Source organism: Tachyglossus aculeatus, chromosome 9 (genome assembly GCF_015852505.1).
Source record: "Tachyglossus aculeatus isolate mTacAcu1 chromosome 9, mTacAcu1.pri, whole genome shotgun sequence".
NCBI classification, from domain to species: domain Eukaryota; kingdom Metazoa; phylum Chordata; class Mammalia; order Monotremata; family Tachyglossidae; genus Tachyglossus; species Tachyglossus aculeatus.
The window spans coordinates 37,269,465-37,289,992 of NC_052074.1; the positions used below are offsets into that span (position 1 = coordinate 37,269,465).

The 20,528-nt window shown below is 49.3% G+C and overlaps 1 protein-coding gene across 2 annotated transcripts in view; it reads left to right on the plus strand.

The window, feature by feature from the left end:
• Nucleotides 1-3,912: 3,912 nt before the first annotated feature.
• SPOPL (speckle type BTB/POZ protein like) overlaps nucleotides 3,913-20,528 on the plus strand; it is a 39,027-nt gene continuing 22,411 nt past the window's right edge. Inside the window, exon 1 of one of the 2 annotated variants that reach the window (XM_038751215.1) lies at nucleotides 3,913-3,953. The gene's annotated coding sequence lies outside the window, so the exon portion shown is untranslated. Of the gene's footprint in view, nucleotides 3,954-17,029; nucleotides 17,103-20,528 lie in introns of those variants that run through there. The other variant, XM_038751216.1, reaches the window with a different exon arrangement.

Consider the following 20,528-nt stretch of genomic DNA (forward strand, 5'->3'; position numbering starts at 1 on the left):
TTTTTCCTCTTCCCCATTCCACTCCCTGCCTTGAGAAGCAGTGTGGTTTAGCGGCAAGAGCACGGGGTTTGGGATTCAGAAGGTCATGGGTTCTAATTCTGACTCTGCCACTTGTCTGCTGTGTGACCTTGGGCAAGCCATTTAACTTCTCTGTGCCTTAGTTCCCTCATCTGTAAAATGGAGATTAAGACTGTGAGCCCCAAGAGGGACGACAACCTGATTACCTTGTATCTAGTCTAGCGCTTAGAACAGTGCATGGCACATAGTAAGTGCTAATTGTCAGCTGTGTGACTTTGGGCAAGTCACTTAACTTCTTTGTGCCTCAGTGACCTCATCTGTAAAATGGGGATGAAGATTGTGAGCCCCCCGTGGGACAACCTGATTGCCTTATATCCTCCCCAGCGCTTAGAACAGTGTTTTGCACATAGTAAGCGCTTAATACATGCCATCATTATTATTATTATCAAATACCATCATTATTATTATTTTCTGTGCCTCAGTGACCTCATTTGTAAAAGGGGAATGAAGACTGTGAACGCCACGTGGGACAACCTGATTACCTTGTATCTACCCTAGTACTTAGAACAGTGCTTGGCACATAGTAAGTGCTTATCAAATACCATTATTATTATTATTTTCTGTGCCTCAGTTACCTTATTTGTAAAATGGGGATGAAGACGGTGAGCCCCACGTGGGGCAACCTGATTACTTTGTATCTACCCCAGTGCTTAGAACAGTGCTTGGCCCATAGTACAGGCTTAACAAATTCAAAGCCCTACTGAGAGCTCACCTCCTCCAGGAAGCCTTCCCAGACTGAGCCCCCTCCTTCCTCTCCCCCTCCTCCCCCTCCCCATCCCTGTATATATATAATATATATATACATATATGTATGTATATATGTTTGTACGTATTTATTACTCTATTTTACTTGTACATATTTATTCTATTTATTTTATTTTGTTAATATGTTTTGTTTTGTTCTCTGTCTCCACCTTCTAGACTGTGAGCCTACTGTTGGGTAGGGACTGTCTCTATATGTTGCCAACTTGGACTTCCCAAGCGCTTAGTACAGTGCTCTCTGCACACAGTAAGCACTCAATAAATACGATTGAATGAATGAATGAATCCCCCCCCGCCTTACCTCCTTCCCCTCCCCACAGCACCAGTATATATGTATATGTTTGTATGCATTTATTACTGTATTTATTTATTTATTTATTTTACTTGTACATATTTACTCTATTTTATTTTGCTAATATGTTTTGTTTTGTTCTCTGTCTTCCCCTTCCAGACTGTGAGCCCGCTGTTGGGTAGGGACCGTCTCTATATGTTGCCAAATTGTACTTCCCAAGCGCTTAGTCCAGTGCTCTGCACGCAGTAAACGCTCAATAAATAAGATTGAATGAATGAATGAATCCCCCCCGCTTACCTCCTTCCCCTCCCCACAGCACCAGTGTATATGCATATATGTTTGTACGCATTTATTACTCTATTTATTTTATTTGTACATATTTATTTTATTTTGCTAATACGTTTTGTTTTGTTGTCTGTCTCCCCCTTCTAGACTGCGAGCCCGCTGTTGGGTAGGGACCGTCTCTATATGTTGCCAACTTCTACTTCCCAAGCGCTTAGTCCAGTGCTCTGCGCGCAGTAAGCGCTCAATAAATACGATTGGGATACCTGGGACAACCTGATCACCTTGTATCCCCCCCAGCGCGGAACAGTGCTTTGCACATAGTAAGCGCTTAACAAATGCCATCATTATTATTACGAGAAGGAGTGTGGCTCAGTGGAAAGAGCCCGGGCTTTGGAGTCAGAGGTCGTGGGTTCAAATCCCGGCTCCGCCACTTGTCAGCTGTGTGACTTTGGGCAAGTCACTTCGCTTCTCTGGGCCTCAGTTCCCTCATCTGGAAAATGGGAATGAAGACTGTGAGCCCCACGTGGGACAACCTCATCACTTTGTATCCCCCCAGCGCTTAGAACAGTGCTTTGCACATAGTAAGCGCTTAATAAATGCCATCATCATCATCAAGTCACTTCGCTTCTCTGAGCCTCAGTTCCCTCATCTGTAAAACGGGGATTAAGACTGTGAGCCCCGCGTGGGACAACCTGATCACCTTGTATCCGCCCCCCCCAGCGCTTAGAACAGTGCTTTGCACATAGTAAGCGCTTAACAAATGCCATCATTATTATTATTATTATTATTATTGATGATTGATTGATTGACCGTCTCTATATGTCACCAACTTGGACTTCCCAAGCGCTTAGTCCAGTGCTCTGCACGCAGTAAGCGCTCAATAAATACGATCGAATGAATGAATGAATGAAAATAGCATCGTGATGCCTTTTATTATTGTTTTGGGGCCATCCCCCCCGTCTTACCTCCTTCCCTTTCCCACAGCACCTGTATATATGTATATCTGTTTGCACATATTTATTACTCTATTTATTTATTTATTTTACTTGTGCATATCTATTCTATTTATTTTATTTTGTTAGTATGTTTGGTTCTGTTCTCCGTCTCCCCCTTTTAGACTGTGAGCCCGCTGTTGGGTAGGGACCGTCTCTACGTGTTGCCAACTTGGACTTCCCAAGCGCTTAGTCCAGTGCTCTGCACATAGTAAGCGCTCAATAAATACGATTGATGATGATTCTATTTATTTTATCTTGTTAGTATGTTTGGTTCTGTTCTCCGTCTACCCCTTTTTAGACTGTGAGCCCGCTGTTGGGTGGGGACCGTCTCTATGCGTTGCCAACTTGGACTGCCCAAGCGCTTAGTCCAGCGCTCTGCACGCAGTAAGCGCTCAATCAATACGATAGAGAAGCAGCGTGGCTCAGTGGAAAGAGCCCGGGCTTTGGAGTCAGAGGTCATGGGTTCGAATCCCGACTCCACCACCTGTCTGCTGTGTGATCTTGGGCAAGTCACTTCACTTCTCTGGGCCTCAGTTACCTCATCTGTAAAATGGGGGTTAAGACTGTGAGCCCCACGTGGGACAGCCTGATCACCCTGTATCCTCCCCAGCGCTTAGAATAATAATAATAATAATAACGATGGCATTTGTTAAGCGCTTACTATGTGCAAAGCACTGTTCTAAGCGCTAGGGAGGAAACAAGGTGATCAAGTTGTCCCGGGGCACTCACAGTCTTAATCCCCATTTTCCAGATGAGGTAACTGAGGCACAGAGAAGTCAAGTGGCTTGCCCAAAGTCACACAGCTGACAAGTGGCGGGGGCCGGGACTCGAACCCACGACCTCTGACTCCAAAGCCCGGGCTCTTTCCACTGAGCCACGCTGCTCTGCACATAGTAAGCGCTTAACAAATGCCAATTATTATTATTATTATTATTATTATTATTGATTGATTGATGGATTGATTGCCCCGCCCCCCCGCGGCGCTGCGCGTTCCCGGCTGCCCGCAAAGCCCGGAGCCCGGACGGCCTCCCCCGGCGTGGGGTGCGGCGCCCCGGCCGCCGCCAAAGCCCGGTGCGCTGGATTCCCCGGCGTCGGATGGAGCGGGAGCGTCCGGGTGCGCGCGCATGCTCCCTGCCCCCTCCCACCCGGCTTTCCGGAAACGGCCGCCGGGCTGGGGGACGGCGAGGGGCGGGGCGGGGCCGGCGCATGCGCCGTGGCCGGCTGGGGCTGGAGCCGCGACTAGGAAGCCGGAGGTCGCGCTGAGGGGCCGGCGGCGGCGGAGACGGAGGAGGCTGAGGAGGGGCCGCGGGCTGAGGAGGGGGCGCGGGCTGAGGAGGGGCCGCCGTTTGGGATCCGGGGGGAGGGAGGGGGCAGGAGACGGGGAGGGAGATGCGGCTCGGCCCGGGAGCCCGCCCGGACTCGCCGCCGCCGCCGCCGCCGCCACCGCCTCCTCCACCGCCTCCTCCTCCGCCCCCGGGGTCTCCCGGCCCGTCCGCCGTCGCCATGGAAACCGCCGCCGCCGCCGCCGGTCCCGCGCCCCGGTAAGGCCGTGTGGGCCGCGCCCCGCGTCGGCTTCCGCTCCCCGCCCTCCCTCCTTCCCCCGCTGGTGGGTAGGGACCGTCTCTCTGTGCCGCCAGTTTGTACTTCCCAAGCGCTTAGTCCAGTGCTCTGCGCACAGTAAGCGCTCAATAAATGCGATTGATCGATTGATTCCCCCGGAGATCCCCTCTCTCTCACACACACGATCCTGGCCCTCCCCCGCCGTGGGGCCCTGTCTGTCAATCAATCACTCAATCGTATTTATCGAGCGCTCACTGTGTGCAGAGCACTGGACTGAGCGCTTGGGAAGTCCAAGTTGGCAACCTATAGAGACGGTCCCTACCCAACAGTGGGCTCACAGTCTAAAAGGCTGTCCCTGCCTTCCATCCCTGCTGAGAGCTCACCTCCTCCAGGAGGCCTTCCCAGACTGAGCCCCTTCCTTCCTCTCCCCCTCGTCCCCCTCTCCATCCCCCTCCACCTTACCTCCTTCCCTTCCCCACAGCACCTGTATATATGTATATATGTTTGTACATATTTATTACCCTATTTATTTATTTTACTTATACCTATCTATTCTATTTATTTTATTTTGTTAGTATGTTTGGTTTTGTTCTCCGTCTCCCCCTTTTAGACTATGAGCCCACTGTTGGGTAGGGACTGTCTCTCTGTGTTGCCAATTTGTACTTCCCAAGCGCTTAGTACAGCCCTATTTATTTATTTATTTTACTTGTACCTATTTATTCTATCTATTTTATTTTGTTAGTATGGTTGGTTTTGTTCTCTGTCTCCCCCTTTTAGACTGTGAGCCCACTGTTGGGTAGGGACTGTCTCTATATGTTGCCAATTTGTACTTCCCAAGCGCTTAGTACAGTGCTCTTCCTAGACTGAGCCCCTTCCTTCCTCTCCCCCTCGTCCCCCTCTCCATCCCCCCCATCTTCCTTCCCTTCCCCACAGCACCTGTATATATGTATATATGTTTGTACAGATTTATTGCCCTATTTATTTATTTATTTATTTATTTTACTTGTACCTATCTATTCTATTTATTTTATTTTGTTAGTATGTTTGGTTTTGTTCTCTGTCTCCCCCTTTTAGACTGTGAGCCCACTGTTGGGTAGGGACTGTCTCTCTATGTTGCCAATTTGTACTGCCCAAGCGCTTAGTCCAGTGCTCTGCACATAGTAAGCGCTCAATAAATACAATTGATGATGATGATGACGTCAGTCAATCAGTCAGTCGTATTTATCGAGCGCTTACTGTGTGCAGAGCACTGTACAGAGCGCTTGGGAAGTCCAAGTTGGCAACATATAGAGATGGTCCCTACCCAACAGTGGGCTCACAGTCTAAAAGACCCCCCCCAGATCTCCAACAGAAATGGGCCCTCCACGACCCCGCCCGGACCCCCCCACCAGCTCCCCCCACACAAGTCACGCCCAAACGACTCATTCATCAATTATGGTGTTTGTTAAGCGCTTACTATGTGCCAAGCGCTGGGGTAGATACGAGGTTACCAGGTTGGCCCCGCGTGGGGCTCACAGTCTTAATCCCCATTTTACAGATGAGGTCACCGAGGCACAGAGAAGTTAAATGGCTCGCCCAAATTCACGCAGCCGACAAGAATGGTGCTTTGCACACAGTAAGCACTTAATAAATGCCATTATTATTAAGTGGCAGAGCAGGATTAAAACCCACGACCTCTGACTCCCAAGCCCGGGCTCTTTCCACCAGGCCACGCTGCTTCTCTAGGCCCTGATCCCCAGGGCCTCTTCTCTCTCCCCGATGCCCCTTAACTGAAATGAACCTCCCTCTTCCTCACTTTCCTCCCCTACCCAAGATAACGTCCAGTGCTTGGGGCAGTGACAGCCCATCTTCTCCCTCCTCCTGATTTTCCCAATTACTTGCCACATCTTGCCTTGTCTCCCCTTTCCTCTACTTGGGTCAGTGTTTATTTTAAAGTGTGCCATAAGGGAGTTTGATGCTCTTTTGGGATGTTGGCTACATATCATCTTACTCCTCGACCTCCAATCACGTTAGTAGAGTGGTTCTTGCAAAACTACCGTTTTGCAATCCGTGAACATTTTTGCCCTAGAGGAATTTTGCCTCTTCAGAAGGAAGGCCAGAATCTGGAGGGTGCCCTCTTTCAATCCGTGGTATATATTGAGTGCTCATTGTGTGCAGAGCACTGTACTAAGTGCTTGGGAGAGTTCAATGCAGTAGAGTTGGAAGACAGTTGGAAGACAGGTTCCCTGCCCACAGGGAGCTTTCTTTTCTTTTGGGTTCAGTTCTTTCTGTTCATGCTGTTTTCAGTTTTCTGTTTGTAGAGGCTTGATGGTATGATCTGAACATGATTAAAACACCTACATGTGTACTTTACTCTTCTTTCCTTAGGGACTTGCAGTTTTGCAGTGCAATGGAGTTATCACTCCTTGTCCCCCACAGCATTTATGTCCACATCTTAAAACCCTGTTGCTTCCCCTTCCTCTAATTTTTTTTAACATCTGATTCTTCCACTAGATTGTGAAGACCTTGTGACCCGGGACCATGTCTACTAATCAATTAATTTTTTTTACTGAGCTCTTACTATGTTCAGAGCACTGTACTGAGCACTTGGGAGAGTACCATGCAACAGAATTATCAGATACGTTCCCTGCCCATAATGAGTTTATCACTCCTTGTCCCCCACAGCATTTATGTCCACATCTTAAAACCCTGTTGCTTCCCCTTCCTCTAATTTTTTTTAACATCTGATTCTTCCACTAGATTGTGAAGACCTTGTGACCCGGGACCATGTCTACTAATCAATTAATTTTTTTTACTGAGCTCTTACTATGTTCAGAGCACTGTACTGAGCACTTGGGAGAGTACCATGCAACAGAATTATCAGATACGTTCCCTGCCCATAATGAGTTTACAGTCTAGAGGACTGTTGTACCCTCCCAAGGGCTTAGTACAGTGCTCTGCACAGGGTGAGCATTCAGATACCGTTTATTGAAAGTGTAACTTTGGCTTTTAGGAATCAGAATTTGTTTGAAGGTGGGGGGGCTTAGGAGAACCTTTCCGATCTCAGGTTACACCTGGTGGTTGGCAACTTTTGTTGTTAGTTTGCTAGTCAGCGTGTGGGGTGACCACTTTGATAAGTGTGAATTGTGAGATTTCAAATCAGGGGATGTTCATGCAGTTAAATGCAACTTGCTTAGTAAAAGAAAAAGCCCATTCATTTGATCTCTGTAAGATTTTTCAATCAATAAATGGTATTTATTGAGGGCTTAATGTGTGCGGAACATTGTACTACGTGCTTGGGAGAGGGCGTTACAATGGAATTGATAGAGATGATCGCCGGCTCCAAGTAGCGTGCAGTCTAGAGGAAAATCTTGAACGGCATTGCCTGAATCTGTGGTTTTTAGCATGGGGGCTCCTGAAATATTAATTAGATAGCAGCCTGAGGGTTCATCTCCAGTTTTTCTCCCTCCCTTGCTCCACCTCACTGTCATTTCCTTTGGGCCTTCATGTTGGATTTTTTCCATGCTGGTTCTAGGCCCACCTGGAAAATCCAAGATGGCCATAAGTGGAGGCTCAAGACATCCTGGGGAGCTTCCCAAAGGGCACGGGTGAGAAATCCCCACCCTCACAGTAGGCACTGTGGGCATGTAGGTTCAAGAATGGCTTCCCACCAACAATCCAGGCCCAGTTCCCTCACCACAGCAGAACCCGGCCAGTATAAGCGAAACCTGTCAGTTTTTGGTGTCAGAGGTTATGATTTGGGATTTTCTTCTTCCAGCTCTGGAAGCTGGGGTTCAGCAGGTATACTTTGGGCAAGGTTAAAGTGTGTGCCAGGTGTTTGTGTGCAAGAAGACAAGTAATATCAAGTAGTTCTTTGGCAGTAGTAGAGTTTACCTGCAAATTATATAAGAATTCTTGTGCGAATACATTTGGGGTCCTTTTTTTTAATGGTATTTATTAAGCGCTTACTATGTGCCAAGCACTTAGGACATACCTGGCCGAGGCGCCCTGGGAAAAACCTCGTGGAGTCCTGATTCAGACACCTCACTTGTGTATTCTTCCTCAAGTTTGAAGTTTAGGGGGATTTTTATTAAAAGAATGTGGATCTCTTGCTGATTGATTGACTTTTTGTTGTATCTGCAAAGTTTCGCTTCTTTGAAAAGGGTTTTTGGTTTCATCGCGTTTCAGGATTTTCTTGTCTATAAGAAAGCGGTCTAGCATTGCAGTCGTGATGGCATTGAGTGCTTACAGTGGGTCAAGCACTGTGCAAAATGCTGGGGGGAGTTGTAAGATACTCAGATAAGGCCCAATCCCTGCATCACACTGGGCTCAAAGTCAACGAGGGAAGGAGAACAGATATCTTGTTCCCATTTGTTTTTGAGGAAACCGAGGCCCAGAGAGGTGAAGTGACTTGCCTGTAGTCACACTGCAGACTCGGGGGGAGCTGGGTCAAGAATTTGGGTCTCCTGATTCTTGTTGCCAACTTGTACTTCCCAAGCGCTTAGTACAGTGCTCTGCACGCAGTAAGCGCTCAATAGATACGATTGATTGATTGATTGATTGTTCCGAGCTCTCTCTGCTGGACCACACTGCCACGAGTGGAGCAGTCACTGTTGGGCTGCCCCCGGGCATTGCTAGTAGGGGAACGGGCGGGCGTCCGGTCCCCCTCCATCCATTCCGTGCCAGGCAGCTTCCTGCTAAAGGGCCTCACCCTGCTGCCAAGTCTGGTCTGGTTTGATCTGGCATTCTTTCTGAGCTGGATAAACTCAACTGGACCTCTTTTTGTTAAAAGAAAGTGGCTTTTTGGAGATGTTCCCCACGGCAGTGTTTCTTTGGAAGAAGCCCTGAAAAGTAACTCTCCTTTGACCGAACACTAGTAAGCCGGGTCCCCTCCCTCCAACTCCTCCCCTCCCACCAAGATCACTGTCTCAGGCAGTAGAGTGCATCATCAATCGTATTTATTGAGCGCTTACTGTGTGCAGAGCACTGTACTAAGCGCAGTCACTCAGTGGTAATTATTGAGTGCTTACTTTGTGCAGAAGCAGGGTGGCCTAGTGGATAGAGCACAGGCCCGGGAGTCAGAAGGACCTGGGTTCTAATCGTGGCTCCACCCATGTCTTTTGTGTGACCCGGGGAAGTCACTAAACTTCTCCGTGCCTCAGTTATCTCATCTGTAAAATGGTGATGATGACTATGAGCCCTGTATGGGACACGGACTGTGTCCATCCTGACTTAGCACAGTGCCTGACAAATAGTAAGTGCTTAACAAATACCATTAAAAAAAGTTCACTATATTCAGTTCATTCAATAGTATGTATTGCGTGCATACTGTGTGCAGAGCACTGTACTAAGTGCTTGGGAGAGTAACCAGTACAGGGAGTGTAACTGTGTAACTGTAGATGGTAACTGTACTATACAGTAGAGTTGGTAGGTGTAATTCCTGCCCTCAGGAGCTTACAGTCTACAGGGGGTGATTGAGGCTAAAATTACAGATAGAGGAAATGGCAGACTGTAATAATTAGTACATAGTGTTTCAGGCTGAATCTGGGGTGAATATTCTTTCATTCATTCAATCGCATTTATTGAGCGCTTACTGTGTGCAGAGCGCTGTACTAAGTGCTTGGGAAGTACAAGTTGGCAACATATAGAGACGGTCCCTACCGAACAGCGGGCTCACAGTCTAGAAGGGGGAGACAACAACAAAACATGTTAACAAAATAATATAAATAGAATAGCAAATATGTACAAGTAAAATAAATAGAGTAATAAATCTGTACAAACATTTAGTGCTTAGGGGCTGAGGTCCAAGTGCATAGGTGACACAGAAGAGAGAGCAAGTAGGGGAAATGAGGATTTAGTCAGGGCAAGCCTCTTGGAGGAGGTGTGATTCTAGGAGGGCTTTGAAGGTGGGGAGAGTGGTGATCTGCTCTGTATGAAGGAGGAAGCAGTTCCAGGCCAGAGGGAGGATGTGGTTGACGGCAGGGTAAATGAGATCAAGGTACAGAGAGTAGGCTGGCTTTAAAAGAGGGAAGAAAGCAGGCTGAGTTGTAGCAGATCAGCGAGGGAAGGAAGGAAGGAGAAGTACTTTAAAGCCGATGGCAAGGAAGTCCTGTTTGAAGCAGCGTGGCCTAGAAGGGAAGCAGAGTGGCCTAGTGGAAAGAGCACAGGTTTGGGAGTCAGATGACCTGGGTTCCCATCCCTGCTCTGCCACACTTTGGCAAGTCACTGTACTTCTCTGTGCCTCAGTTGTCTCATCTGCAAAATGGTGATTCAGTACCTGTTCTCCCTCCTATTAGACTGTGGGTACTCATTAACTTGTATACCTGTTCTCCCTCCTATTAGACTGTGGGTACTCATTAACTTGTATCTACCCCAGCACTTAATACAGTGCGTGACAGTAAGTGCCTGACACTTAGTAAGTGCCCAACCAATATCACAATCATCATCATTATTATTATTGAGGGTGGATGGGCAACCACTGGAAGTTTTGGGGGAGATATGGACTGAACTGAAAAGACACCATGAATTGGCGCCCTGGTGTTGTTTTAACACCCCTGGATTTCTTTCATAGAAATCTTGAAAATGCTTCCGGGAGGATTTTGCTGGACTTTCTCTGTCAGGTTGTTGCTTTTTAGCTCATACCTCTTAAGCAACCTGGAGTAACTGGGGCTGACTGAAGAGGAAGAAAACACTGTGGTAGTTTTAGCTTTAGGGCCAGTGACTTTCCCCAGTTCTCTCTGGTGCTTTTATCATTTGAGCAATTAACGGCTTTAAATAGGATGCAAACCGGCTGAATTTTCACAAACTGAGTGCTGGCCAGGAAGCCCTGGAAAGTGAACACATTTGTCCTCTGGGGCCACAGAGTGCAAAACAGTGAAGGTAAACTTGTTCAGAAATTGCCCGGGCAAGTCCAAACTGCAGGGAGCTATCCCGGGACTCCGACACGTTGAATTAAAGTCTCTTGGAAACCAATTACAGCAACACCTCATGCCCTGATTAATACGCAACGTGAAAGAAAGTGGATCCGGGATCCTGAGTTTTAAGATGTTCAAGGCGAAAACACTTAATACTAAGTATTAGCCCAGTGTACAGTTCTGAGCTGTGCACCTCGGAGGAAGAAAGAACTGGTGTATGTTGAAGTTGACCCAAAAAAGTGCTTCTTTGTGTGTGTGATACGCTTTCAAGAACCATAAAAGATAGTATCGCTGTGGCTTCTGGTCGAGGCTGCTGGTGTAAAGGAAGGACGGCCACAGTTGAGGTGGAGTAAAGGAAGCTGGGAGAAGGCAGCTGCAGGGAAGGCACCTGAGCCCTCTGGAAAGGCTGGGAAGAGCAGGCACTTTGGGGCAATTGGGGTCCTAAGAGACCAATTGGAAACAGACCTCGCTGCCCAAGGTGTGGGCTTGCCAGTGCCTAGAGCGGATGCCGCTTTCGATCTTGTTTCTACCAGGGTGCCTTCCCCGAGCCAAAGACAAGTTTCTCCCTCCATGCAAGGGTTTCTGGGATGGTGGTGCCCAGTGGCTTTTTCAAGAGAGTGTCCTGGGCTTCCAGGGTCTGCTTGTGCTCAGAAATATTTTAGGGCTCCTGTCAGTGAGGCTTTTTGGGTCGGGTTGATTTGGTTTTGGGAAAGCTGGGCCTGAACCTGCCTGGGCATGGCACTGAGGGCTGTAGCCATAGCAGGCCCAAAGGAGAGCTTAATCATCCATTTTAGCAGTGCCCCCTCCTTCAGAGAGAAAAATGAATGGGGTTGGGGGCTGCACCCCTGGAGGCCGGCTTTGCCTTGCATCCTGTGATCATGGGCGTTTGACTGACCCTTTGGGTTAAGGCAACGTCTGGGCCAGCATTTTTTCTGCTGTAACAGGGGTCCAGTGGTGGCTCTCTGCACCCGAGCATCTTGTCTGTGCTCGCAAAGCAGTCCACTGGCCAGAGATGAAAAGCAGGGCCAGGTACGGTTGCCATTCGAAACGTCCTGGGACATCCAGATGCCAAAGGCCGGGTATTTCCTGGTGCCTCATCTTGCACATTGTCCTGAACTCCATGGTGAATGCCAGGATAATTCCACTGCCAGCTAAGTATTCACTTTCCCCGAAACGATGGCAGCGGCTTGAGGAGAATCGGCTTCATGCAGATCGCTTTTTAGAGAAACCCAAGGGCCCAGGCCTTCCAGAAGATGCTTTATAAAAATGTTCAAGCGTGGCTCAGTAGAAAGAGCACGGGCTTTGGAGTCAGAGGTCATGGGTTCAAACCCCGGCTCCGCCAATTGTCAGCTGTGTGACTTTGGGCAAGTCACTTAACTTCTCTGGGCTCAGTTACCTCATCTGTAAAATGGGGATTAAGACTGTGAGCCCCCGGAGGGACAACCTGATCACCTTGTAGCGTCCCCAGTACTTAGAACAGTGCTTTGCACATAGTAAGTGCTTAATAAATGCCATCATTATTATTCCCTCTCCTTCCTCTCCCTCTCCTCCCCCTCCCCATCCCCCCGCCTTACCTCCTTCCCCTCCCCACAGCACCTGTATATATGTATATATGTTTGTACATATTTATTACTCTATTTTACCTGTACGTATTTATTCTATTTATTTTATTTTGTTAATATGTTTTGTTTTGTTGTCTGTCTCCCCCTTCTAGACTGTGAGCCCACTGTTGGGTAGGGACCGTCTCTATATATTGCCAACTTGTACTTCCCAAGCTCTTAGTACAGTGTTCTGCACACAGTAAGTGCTCAGTAAATACGATTGAATGAATGAATGAATGAATTTGGCTTAATAGCCACCCTGATTTCCACCCCCGACTGCAGTGGATGAGACAATTCCAGATAGAGTCTTTTCAGGGTAACAGTATGGCTCGCATTCATTCACTCAGTCGTATATTTTGAGTGCTTGCTGTGTGCAAAGCACCGTACTAAGCATGCTTGGGAGAGTCCGCTCCATTTCCCGCTACCTCCTGACCTGGACTTTAGTTTGGGGGAGCCAAGGAAGTGGGACTGTCATAGCTCTGGTCTCTAGCTCTGAAGTAGCCCCCTGCTCCCTGTATTCTGCACCTCCATCTCGGGAGAGAAAGTGCACCTCCACTACTCTTGCTCCTTTCTTCGCCCCCTTCCCCCCGTGGCAGTCCCTCCGCTCCCATCAGCTCCCTCTCCACCCTCTCAACCAGGAGGCCCCTGGCTCTGAGTCTCTTCCCCAAGTCTGGGAGCCATTTTAGACTGGGGCCTGGGCTACAAGAATTCCCTTTGCTTTGGGGAAAAGACTTGTGGGAAAGGAGACCAGCTTGGTTGAGGAGGTGGGTCTTTACTCAGGAGCTTGGTGGGACAGCTGCAGAAACCCACAGGTCCAGATATGTGGCCTAGGTGCTCAGGATTGGAGCGTGCTGTTTTAGATCATTTTAAAACGAGTCTCCATTGGTATTTTGGGGGAAAAGCGAGTTGGGAGAAAAGGCGTTTGTGGGTTGTAATTGTAGTTATTGTGAGCTTGCTGAGGGCAGGGCCCAGTACTAATTGCTTGGAAAAATGTGTGTGTGTGTGTACGTACATGATACCCCTGGTGTGGAGATCCTCTCCTTGTAGGCAAGTGTGGAAGTACAACAAACACCATGCTGCACTCTGTGCACAGAAAGTCTTTCGCTGTGCTAATGTGTTTGCCTCATGCAGTGCCCAGTTTTCCCAGAGATTTGCTTTGGGGATGGCCCCGCTCCTGTGCCGGTTGCTTGCCATTGCCCTCTTCCCTGGCCCATTGCGTGTCCCTGTATCGTCCAGGCATCTGTTCAGTTCCATCCGGCACAGCCACTATCACATACTCCCTTTTGGGTCACTATACTATGCCGTCTGGGCATCCTGCTCGCACCATTTTCACATATCCCATCTGGTGCAGCCGGATCTCAGCAGGCGCTGTCTCGGGTTCCACAGTTCCAGGACCTCATTTCCTGTGATCTGGCCTTGCTACTTAGTGATCGGGTTTATCGTTGAATGTGGGCATAGGCCAGCTGACGTAGTGAAGGGTAGACCTTCCCTCTGCAGGGTAGATCTTCAGATTGGGAGCATGTTTAATTCCCCATTGTCACCCAAAACTGACAATGCTATATTAATAGTATGAATAATAATTGTGCTATTCATTAAGCACTTACTATATGTCAAGCACTGTGCTACACACTGGGATAGATTCAATTCAGTGTAATCAGTGGCACACGTCAAGGACCGCTTTTCATCACTAAAGAAGCACAATGGCCCGATGCCCCTCAAGGTTGAAGAGGGCACTGGCCTCATCACAGGCCAGGAGGAAATCCTGAGACGCCGGTGGCAGCCTTTCAGTATTCTCCTGAACTCACCTCCTTGGGCGGGTGCCCAGACCCCTCCCTGCCCCGGTTTCCCTGCTGCTGAGGAAGTTGTCATGGCCATCTGAGCCTGGACAAATGGCAAAGCACCCTTATTGGTGGCTCCCCTTCCCCAGGCCTAACAGTAAGGAAGCAGACGTGAGCACACCTCTTAAACCCGCTCATGGCTTTTCCTCACCACGCGGAACCCTGAGTAGACGCCAAAGGAACCCATTGACGGCACCATCGTCAAGAAGAAAGATAGATTGATTGGAGGATTAATTGAAGGCGAAAGATTCTGTTGTGAGCCCGCTGTTGGGTAGAGACCGTCTCTATGTGTTGCAAACTTGTACTTCCCAAGCGCTTAGTACAGCGCTGTGCACACAGTAAGCGCTCAATAAATACGATTGAATGAATGATCAAGGGGGCCTTTTCCATTGCCAGCAAGATCCTAGCCAGGACTCTTCTGTAGCGGCTGTAGAAGAATCTCAGCGGTCGGTTGGCCTGGGACGCAGTGCAGCATCAACACTGCCATCTGGCTCAGTGGATGCGATCCTTGCAGCCAGACAGATCCAAAAGAAGCGTGGGAGGCGGCACCAAGATCCCTTGACCATTTTCCTCGACCGCTCAAAAGCAACTAGCCGCTTCCAGGAGATCGGCGCTCAGGCGGCTCGGAGTACGTTGGTCGAGAGTGTGGAGTGTTGGTGGCGGGGCAGGTCACGTCAGGGCCAGGGGTGCCCTGTCCTATCCATTCCCCTGGGCCTCCTTACCAGTGGATAAAACAGGGCTGCATCGGGCGGGGGCAGTGTCTTTGGACCTAGAGAAGCAGCGTGGCACAGAGGATAGAGCATGGGCCTGAGGGTCAGAAGGTCATGGGTTGTAATTGGCTCCGCCACTGCTGTGTGGCCTTGGGCAAGTCACTTAACTTCTCTGTGCCTCAGTTACCTCGTCTGTCAAATGGGGCTTAAGACTGTGAGCCCCACGTGGGACAACGTCATTACCTTGTATCTACCCCAGCGCTTAGAACAGTGCTTGGCACATAGCACTTAACAAATACCATTACTGTTATTATTACCTATGCTAGTAATAATAGTAATAACTGTGGCATTAAGTGCTTATATGCCAAGCACTGTACTAAGCAATGAGGTAGATTCAAGGTAATCAGGTCCCAACAGTCTCTGTCCCACAGGGTCTCAAAGTCTAAGAGGGAGAATGGGTATTTATATAATGCCCGTTTTGCAGATGAGGGAACTGAGGCACAGAAAAGTTCAGTGACCTGTCTGAGGTCACACAGCAGGCAACTGGTGGAGCCAGGATTAGAAGGCAGGTCCCAGGCTCTTTCCATTAGGTCATGCTGCTTCTTAATAGAGAAGCCATGAGGGAACTCTGCTATCAGCAGTTTAATCCTTGACCGAGAAGGATATCAGTTGATCAGTCAATCAGTGGTACTTGCTGAGCACTTCCTCTATGCAGATCACCGTATTACATGCTTGGGAGAGTAGAGCTAGACACAATCCCTACTCAAGGAGCTCCAGTCTAGTGTGTGCATGTATGTACACCCATACACATAATTTTTAGCTCAGAAACTGGTGTTGTCCTTGTCGTGGTTCAGTGGAAAGAGCACAGGCTAGGGAGTCAGCGGTCATGGGTTCTAATCCCATGTGTGACTTTGGGCAATCACTTAACTTCTCTGAGCCTCAGTTACCTCATCTGGAAATGGGGATTAAAACTGTGAACCCCATGTGGGACAACCTGATTACCTTGTATCTCCCCCAGCGCTTAGAACAGTGCTTGGCACATAGTAAGCGCTTAACAAATACCAAAATTATTATTATTGTTATTGTCCAAGCTACCAGAATGTGTCCCAGAAGGCATCGCTGCCGAGGCCGGATGTCTGGGAAGAGTGAATATCTCAGGCAAAGAGTGAGTATCACAGGCTGGTTTTAAGGTTTTGCAGACCAATAACTCTTTCAGATGTGTCTGCAGTGCTGTTGCAAATCCCCAGTTACACAATGGCCAGAAACCACTTGCCGGGACACGACTTCCCTGTCTGCCTACCTTCACCCTGTGTTCCCGGATTCTTTGCTTCTCTAATGGAGGGGCGCACGCCCTTCCAACTGCCAGGCCTGCTGGGTCACTTTTCCCATGGGGAGTGGGAGTTTGGAGAATTCATTCTACTAAGGACTGTGCTGTGGGTACGAAACATGCCCCAGAGATGCTGCTTTTGTTGAGTACATGAGTTTCATTGGAGTTGTCATGAGAGAGAGAGAGTGTGTGAGTGTGTGTGTGTGTGTGTTTGGGTGCGTGCGCGCAAGCTGGAGTTTTGTTCACGTGTGTGAAGGGATAGTTTTCAGCTTGAACCCCCCACACAGTGGGTGTGTCGTGTGTTGCCATGTGCCTGTTGCTCCTCGGGTTCGAGGGGTTGGGGCCCACAGGAGCCCTGTCTGGAAGGGGGCGTGCCTGAGGGTATGGGGCTGACTGAGGCCTTGTCTGGATGTGTCTGTGGCTGCAGATTTAAAGACAAAGCTCTTTGTTACGCTTTGCCTTTGCTCTTCACTGTGCCAGGCGCCATTTGGATCCCTGCCTTTCCCGAGCTGCAGAGTCCTGGGAGCTTCTCCACAGCCCCCTCTGGGCGGCATCGACTAGTCTGGGCAGGAAAGAGTCGGAGTGCCCCAGGCCAAGGGCACAAGCCAACAGATGCAGAGAAAGCCCTGACCATCTCCTTTGCCGCCTCCATCTCCCCCCAGAGTCCAGTGATGCTCAGGAGGGGCGACAGTCCATAGGCTTGCCATTTCTGCTCCTTCTTTGGATCACCAGTCGAGCTGGAGAACTTCGGGCTGCCCTAGGTGATGATCCTTCATCTCCAATCAATCAGTAAATCGGTGGTCATGTACTGAGCACTTACTTTGTGCAGAGCACTGAACTAAATATTTGGGAGAGTACAGTGGGCTCAGTAGATTTGGTAGAGGTGGTGCCTGCCCACAAGCAGGCATGGTGGTGGCAGGCCTGATCTAGAGCCCAACACCAAGATAGGAAGGGCCTGGGGCTGACAAAACTGACCAAGGGAATGGCAGCTGGTGGGGGTATTAGCACCGTGTAGAGTTGTGTGAGGGCTGCCAGAGCCATCGCCAAAGGAGCGTGGGCCAAAGGAGCAGCGTGACTGGATCTCATTCACTAGCTGTGCCTTTGGGGGAGCTGGCAGTAGCAGTCAGTAGTACTGGTATTTACTGAGCACCTACTCAGTGCAGCACATTGGATGGCTAAGGCTTCAGAAACACAGCTGAAGTACAGGACACAGTCGCTGCCCACAAGGAGCTTACATTCCAGTGGCGGGGGTAGAGTAGGAGGAGGGCAGGCGTAGAAGTATTCCCCGGGCAGTGGAATCAGAGTAGAGAAAATGGATTTTTTTTTTAACCAAGTGCTGAAGATGGTATAAGTAAATCCATAAATAATGATGATAATGATGGCACTTACTATGTGCAAAGCACTGTTCTAAGCATTGGATGGCAGCTGCAGGGATGGTGAGATTCGAGGTGGTGACAATTAGTTGGGGAAGGCTTTGAAGGTGGAGTGGGAGGGTCTATCTGATTGTGGGGGTGAGGGAGTTCCAGGCCTTACCCCTGGCCATCATGAGCAAGGGGTCAGAGGCGGACAGAACTAGGGCGGGGTGCAGCCAGGGGGTGGGCCGGGGAGGAGTCGGACCGGACAGCCAACGAAGAAAGTGGGGACAGCTGGTGGTAACCCAATGGTCAGAAATCTTTACTTGTTGTGGAATGAGATGGGCAACCATTGGACGGCATCCTCCCTCCCTCTGATCTACCCCCTTCCCTGCCCCACAGCCCTGGTGTATATTTGTACATAGTTATTATTGTATTTATTGTATTAATGATGTGTATATTCTGTTTATTTTGATTCTGTTGATGCTTGTCTACTTGTTTTGTTGTCTGTCTCCCCCTTTTAGACTGTGAGCCGTTGTTGGGTAGGAATAGTCTCTACCTGTTGCCGAATTGTACTTTCCAAGCGCTTAGTACAGTGCTCTGCACACAGTAAGCGCTCAATAAATTCGAATGAATGAATGAACAGGAAGGAGTGTGCTGGGCAAGGTTTCTGGAAGATTGTCTGGGTAGCAGCATGGGGTGAGAACTCAAGGGGAGAGGCTGGGAGGTCCATGAGGAAGCTGATACAGTAGTCCATTAGTTCAGGAGACTACTGCTCACTTGCTTCTGAGTGTTGCTGTTTTGGGGGCTTTTTTTATGGTCTCTGTTAAGTGCATACTGTGCCAGGCACTCTACTGAGCCCTGGGGTAGATACAGGGTAATCAGGTTGGACACGTCCCTGGGTCCATGTCCCACATAGGGCCCATAGTCTTAATCCCCATTGTACAGATGAGGGAAGTGAAGCCCAGAGACGTTATGTGACTTGACCGAGGTCACACAGCAGGCAAGTGGCCAAGCCAGGATTAGAACCCAGGTTCTCTGACTCCCAGGCCTGTGCTCTATTCACTAGGCCACACTGCTTCTCCATTTGGTGGCTCAGCCATGCAGCACTCCCATCCCTGTGCTCACCTACGTCTCCTCTTGCCATAAGTGACCCGGATGGGAGGCAGCAAGGGCCCCTGGGCTCCTCTAACCCTGTCCCAACCTTGGCATCTTGAAGGCAGATGGGCTTCAGCCGGGAGGCTGGGTGGGGACGGAGAATGGGCAGGGACATCCCAGCCTCGGTGCTGACATCAGATTGCCCCCTTGCTCTGGGATAATTCTGGGAAAACTCTAGAGGGCCCCAAACTTTCCTTTGGCACCAGGCCCAGGCTCAGAACTGCCAGAGCTGCAGGTTGACTTCTAAATCAACAGAATTAGTTTTGGTCTGGGAAAATATAGGGCATTTTACTTACATCCACCAAAGAAATGTCAGTTTAGGCTGCCCGATTTTTCACTTTATTCAGTGATTAGTGTGCCATGCGTGTATGCGCACAGAGCTGCTGTGGATTGTGTGGATTGGATTGTGGATTGTGTGGTGGCACAAACAACCTGGAGGAGGACAGGGAGTGCTCCGAAACTCTGGCCAGAAAGGACTCTGCTGCAAGGGAGGGATGCCTGGCTGTACTGAGCCTCCATTCAGTATCGATCAGTATCGTCCAACCCCCTGTCTTTGGTCTTCCCTGGGCTGGTCAGTATCCGGACCGCTAAAAGTGGCTTTTTTTGTCTCTGAATAGACAGGCTTAGTAAAAGTTTTGTGATGCTTCTGGAAGCAGAAGCTCCAAGTTTCAGAGTTGAGCGCCCCTTGTTAGCTGCCTTCCCTGCCCCGTCACGATCTAGAGAGTGAAGGGCAGAAGTGTGTGTATATACACTGGTACACGGATAGATCTGTTGATTAATGGGAGGGTCTCTTTTGTTGAGAAGGAAGCGTAGACTGGCGGGGTGACCATGTGAGGGAGGTGGATGGGACCCGTGTGCTCAGGGGAGTGTGGCCCTTCCCCAAGAATAAGCTTCAGACGGCTGAACTAGCCGAGGGGCCACCTACACAGATTCCGACTTCAGCCGTTATTGTTATATTGTACGCTCCCAAGCGCTTACTACAGTGCTTTGCGCGCACACAGAAGCATTCAATAAATATGACTGAATGAATTAATGAAAGCCAGGGCTGGCCTGAGCTTTCCAAAAATTTGCCATGGTTTCAGTCTTCCTGCCCTCATGAGCATTCCATGTCAGGAGAAGCCGGTTTTCTCACCGGTAACAGTTGTTCCGTGAAGGTGTGTGAGCCTGCCAGATCTTCAGTCATGCAACGAGCCCTCTGCCAGGTCTTTTGGTCCTCTGAGCTGGCCAGTAGCCAGGACCTGGGAACTTTCTTCGAGAAGGAAATCAGTCATCCTGGCCCATGTTCAGTCACCCCACTCCTGGTGCCTGGCGGGTGACCATGAGGGGCGGGCGGGCTCTTCCATACTAAGTTGAGCACTCCAAATTTGTGCTTTAGCAATGGGGAGGCCCGTTTGGAGACCAGGAGCTGGAGAACTGAGTGATTTGCACAGCTGCAAACCTGGTTCTTGGTTGCCTTGGCTCTTGCTGTGGGCAGAGCATTGTACTGGGCACTAAGGAATGTAAAATAAAAACAGGAGACTTGATCTCTTCCCTGGAGGAGCTCCCAGTCTAATGTGAGGGACAAGCAGATGCCCATTGTGTTTGTCCAATAGCAGTGGGAGTGGAAGCTTGGCTTCAAGGAGTAAAAACTAAAGCCAAGAGGGGGTCGCCGAATTAGACGAATGGGCAAAACTACTG